Here is a 5,957-nt window from a genome sequence, read left to right as displayed (position 1 = left end):
TTTATAAAAGATTTCTAAGGATTTCTAAAGGTTTTCACACTTATTTTATCAAAGAATACAAATGCGATTTCCGGAGTAATAAAGTTTTCGAAGGTTTTCATGAATACTTTTAATTGTTAGTTACTGCTGCTTCACTTATACTCATTTTATACTCCTACTCTGTGATGCTTTCACTTATACCTGAAGTCACTTATACCTGATGACGCTTATATTTATTCACGCTCTTACTTAGTGGTACGAGTCTACTTCGCTTATACTTGAGATCGACTATACATCACTTATACTCGATACGTTCTTACTTCACTTGTTGCCATCTCCACTTCGCGATACGCTTATACTTGTTCGACACTTATACTTCACTTGCGACCGCTCTTACTTCACTTGTTAGACACTCCTACTTCACGAGAGTCACTTTTACTTGATACCCACTCAAGCATATTTAGATGTATGCATGTGCTTGTGTAGATGCATATAAACAATGGTTGAAGGACTTAGGAAGGTTTGTTCGCCCTATTTCTTTTTCTTCGTTGAGATGTGGTCTGGTGGGATCGGATGTCCATCCGAAGGTCGTTTGAATCATTAGTTATATACTATGTATACAAGCTTAGACATACGGGTTACTTCAGTCAATTCAGTTAAGAGTCTCTACCTCTATTTTACACTTTCATTAGAAACCCACTACTGGGAAGTCTCTACCTCTAGTTCAGCACTTTCATTAGAAACCCACTATTTGGGATGCATCTTCAGGACACGGCCTTCTCCGTCGTCTAGTTGGTAACCAGAGTCTCCTGTAGGGAGAGCGGACATTGTGTGTATAGGCCTATACGGGATTGACACCCCCGCACCCTGACTGCTAGCTACAGCCCACGGCTCACCAAGCCAAGGGGTGACAAATGTCACATTATATAGACGCTTGTAGGGCGTCTGGTACTCTAGTGTCGGTTAGTATGGTTACGAGTATCCCGGGTTACCTTATAATTCATGGCCTTAAGGTAACGGTATTTCTCCGGCAATTTACACTGTATGCTGGTAACTCATTTTCAGAGTCACACTGTTTTGACCCTACAAGACGTATCTTTCATTTGATACTGTCTGGGGTCTGTCTCCTCTGTTTTGACCCTACAAGACGTATCTTTTATTTTATACTGTCTGGGGTCTGTCTCCTCTGTTTTGACCCTACAAGACGTATCCTTCATCTGATGTTGTCTGGGGTCTGTATCCACTGCATTCGCAGAATTCACTGTATTCACTGTGTTCACTGCTTTAGACCTTGCCAGACGTATCTTTCATTTGATATTGTCTGTGGTCTGTATTCACTGTATTGGACCTTACTAGTTGTACCTTGCATTTGGTACCTTCTAGGGTCTGTGTCTCCACTTGTTAGACTGAACCAGGCGTATCATTTGATTGATACCTTCCTGGAGTCTATGGTTTCTTGCCCTAGTCAGCAGTCCTCACTGCTGAGGCATATGATATTTCCCTGATGTCGTTTGCTTCCCTCTATATTCAAATTTAGTATTTTGATAATGATAGCAACTTAGGGAAAACTACTTTTTACCACACATCACTGACCAGTCTTGGTAGAAGGCTGCTTTATTTAAAGAAAATATAGAATTTTCTGGAAAAGACTCTAATACTTTGAAACCTCTTAAACTATTACTTTATTAAGTTATTTGAATAAAATGTCACTAAACGCTTATGAACTCACCAGCATTTGTAAAAGTGCTGATACTCGCTTTTCGAATAACTTGTATTCTCAGGTTAGCATTAGACAGGTACATCCCGGAGCTGTTGATGAAGATAACTTAGTACCACGCTGTATTTCTTCTATTACTTGTATACTTTGAATTGTTGTAATGTAACTATGTAAAATTATTACTATTAATGAAATGTCTTGTTGTACTTGATTACTATAATGCATGTGTTGTGATACTTGACATGACGTCATCCACCCCAAAACGTTTCCGCCGTTCCGGTTTTGGGGTGTCACACCGATGATGACTACCGGTTGAAAGATACCGATGATGATTACCAGTTGAAAGATGCCGATGGTATTGTATGGTATGTGGTATGATGGGGGAACTCACTAAGCTTTGTGCTTACGGTTTCAGTTTTTGGTTTCAGGTACCTCTTCGTCTAAGGGGAAGGAGCCGGCGGCGTAGCATGACATTACACACACATATGATTTTCCGCACGAAGTTTTCTGGGATTGTACTCTGATATGATACGTGGGTTTCGAACATGATACATTGTTTTATGAAATGACGTGTTGGCACAATATTTTCTAATGAATGCTTTTATGAAATACATAATTAAAATGAAAATTTTGGGCTTGAATTTTGGGATGTTATAGTGCACTTAAAAAGATCGGGGTGTAACATTTGAGAAGTATTTGAGGTGTTAGATGGTGCCAAACGTGATATTTTTAGACAAACAGTATTTGGTTACTTGTTGGACGTCCCTCATTTAAAAGGGGACGGATTGTTGTTCCACAAGATGTTTCTTCACCAGATACGGCCAGATGATGTTTTCTCTCCAGATAGAATAAAACAGTTATATTTTAGAGTGGGTGATACGAAAATGGTATATGGCCCGGAAGAGTTTTGTTTGATAACCGGGTTGAATTTTGACGAGTATCCTAAAATGATCGGCAAAAAAGTGTCAGAAAGAATAGTTATACTAAAAAAAAGATGTTTATTGCGTGAACGTCTATTTCCAAACCATATAAATAGTTCGGTGAAAATCGGTGACCTGAAAAGTTATATTTTAAATCATCCATTCTTAGAAGTTGGTGGCGCTGATGCAATTAGAGTATGTTTGATATACATTTTGTGTGAAAGATTTTTGGGAAAAGAAATAAATGATCGGGTGCCACAAGATTGGTTTTTTTTTTTGGCTAAGAATTTGGATGACCGGAACAAGTATTTTTTGCTTACTTTGAAAGTTCATATTATTAAAGTTAATGTATATTATAACTAATATTTTTTTTGTTTTGTTAGTTTTGCTTGGGGTAGCTATTTATGGGATTTTACCTATGACGACCTTGAGGATACGTGGAACAAGATAAATAAATATTTATCACTGTCGGAGCGTCGTCAAATTTTAAAATACCCCATCTTAGGATTTACGGCTCCATTTAGGGTATAAAAAATTATTTATATTTAAATGTTTTTATTGTTATGTTAGTTATTTTAATTTTAATTTTTATTACTATAATTGTAAAAATTGTAGATATGGATATATGAGATGCTTCCGGCTGTTCGTGCCTGTGGATTTGTATTGAGAAAAAACAGAGACATGCCTCAGATGAAACGATGAAGTGACACAAAAAAATTGAAATGAGTTGATGTGAACAAAATTTTTTCAATGACAAAGGTTTATAAAAAAAAATTATTTTAATAAAATTCATTATTATACTTTTATACACATTTTTAATATGTTGAATTTTTTAGGAGGGACAACGACTAAGAAATAAAATTCATCGGGTGATGATGAGATGACATCTTCTTATTATATGTCATTGCAAGAGTATGTATACGGTGAACGGAAATCAGTTCCATCCCCAGTACGGGACCATTTTAGGAGACAAGACGAATCTTCGTTTAGTATGTCGTCTAGTGGTCGCTCTCACGGTAGAGGTGGGCGTAGTGGGAAACCCAGCTTAGAGGAGGTGTTGAAACGGCTACATGCCCTGGAGCAACATGTGTTTATGAACCGAGAACCTACTGAGGTGTTTGTTGAATAAGTGAATAATGAAGATCTATGGAATAACATCAGTTTTGAGGAGCCTACAATATTCCAAACAAGTTTAGGTCAACTGGTTAATTACACGCTACATTTTTATATAATTTATTAACATATTTGAAAATTTTTGTTCATATTTTATAGTTGAAAATGTAGGTTTTAGAAGATGAAGGGAAGAATAAAAATAATACAAATGAAAATGTTTGTAGTGATATCGAAGACGACAAAGTTATTATATATATATATATATATATATATATATATATATATATATATATATATATTACAGTTACGATTTTAATAGTTAAATTTTAAGGTGTCTTTTGTTAATAACTATATTGTGTTAATTTTAATGTAGGAATTGGAGGAGAGGAATGAGAATGCGGGTTGTAGTAGAACAAATTTGATGATGATGTGTTTGATTTAAATGATGATAATGAAGCTAAAGAGGTTGTTATACTTACATTTATTTTATTTTCTTTTAATAGATTGTAACTTCTTTGATGGCAAAGAAGTTACACTCGACAGACCGAGGGCTCGAAATTCATCAAAGTATTTGTGCCCTCCTTACACTGAGGTATTCGTTTAATTTAAAAGCTTATATCGTAATAATAGAATTTTATTTTTATGTGAATTATTTGAAAGATAGAGATTTAAACATTTGAATATTATTTTAGTTGCACATGACACCGAAGCAAAAAAGAATATTAAAAAAGAAGGTTGATATCAAATCAACAAGCCCCGTTCCTCCTCCAGCATTTGCTGTTGTTCACGACTTCTCCGTGTTGCGCCTGCAACTTTATGTAGCAGGCGGTGAGGTTGTGATCCATAATTATTTATTTCATTCATATAACGTGCAATATCGTTTGTATAATTTGGTGGTAAATAGAGATTTTTGGAGCGCCTTGTTTGGGCATACACACGATGGATGGTTGGAGGCAGCGGTAAAATAAATTTTAATTTATTATTTTAAAGGTTTTTTGTTTTTTAGTTAATAACAAAACTATCATAATTTTGTGCAACATATGACCATTTGGTATAGACTACTGATGGAGAGACGTTTTGATAGCAACCGGCATACGATAATGCCTCCAAGTCGGTTATATCCATCTAAATTGCTTTCTAAATCGGTTATATCTAAAGCTACATCAGCAACATCAACATAATCCCCATAAACATGTTTTTTTTTTTCATCTTTTTGACACACATTTTTTTTTCTTTTTTACTTTTATCTACTACATGCCTATTCATAACTTTAACTTCTTGTTCAGGAACATCAACACAACAACCACCCACGTCATTAAGATATGTACCAACATCATCATCACCAACATACTTGTAATTCTTAGGTTTCACATAGTGAATAGGTGAATAAGAAACATTAACATTTTCAGCAACACTATGAAATTGAGGTGCACTAGGAGTATTGAAAGTACCTATTAGATCGTTGCTCCCTTTATAGCTGCATAAATTACCAACTGACTGATTTCCACTCTGACAAGCCTCATTAGATCGTTGCTCCCTTTATATTTGTCTAACAAACCAATTTTGCTTCTCACAAAAGATACAAAATCACTATAACTAATATACTCAGAAAATATCAAAGCGCATTCAGAAGTACCTCCCTATGGACATACGAATTCCACATTTTTTTCAATAACTTGCCATCTCCTATCAGTTATAAGACAAACAAAATATTCAATAATTTTTTTTAGAGAGATTTTAAAGAAATTTTCTAAAAAAATAACAAGTAAACTAATAATTTTCTACAAAAGTTTATATATAATAAGGTTATTTCATAGTCAAACCTATTGATTTCATAGTTAAAATAATAAAAAAAACATAAAATCGCAGATCAAAGAGAGAGGAAATCGCAGATGGACACAGTCCATCTGCGATTTTAGCTTGATAAACCCTATATATATATATATAATTTTTTTTTTAAAAAAAATACCCCACCTACGAATGTACAAGTGGCACTGTGTTTTAGCCACTTGTATATTCGCAGATGGGATGTGAAAATCGCAGATGGACCATTCCCAGCTACGATTTCGGTGGCCAAATTTGCAATTAAATTTTTTTTTTGACTATTTTCTACAAAATAATTAGTATATTTAGCTAAATTTGTATTTTTTTTACAAAAAGTTTAAAAGAGCCTTATTTTTACAAATAGTTTTGAAAAGAACCCATTTAAAAAAAAAAAAAAACTCAAT

The sequence above is a fragment of the Lactuca serriola genome, chromosome 8 (genome assembly GCF_051521515.1).
Source record: "Lactuca serriola cultivar US96UC23 chromosome 8, Lser_US96UC23_V15, whole genome shotgun sequence".
NCBI classification, from domain to species: domain Eukaryota; kingdom Viridiplantae; phylum Streptophyta; class Magnoliopsida; order Asterales; family Asteraceae; genus Lactuca; species Lactuca serriola.
The sequence above is the reverse complement of the archived record's forward strand: the minus strand, read 5'-3'. Positions refer to the sequence as shown.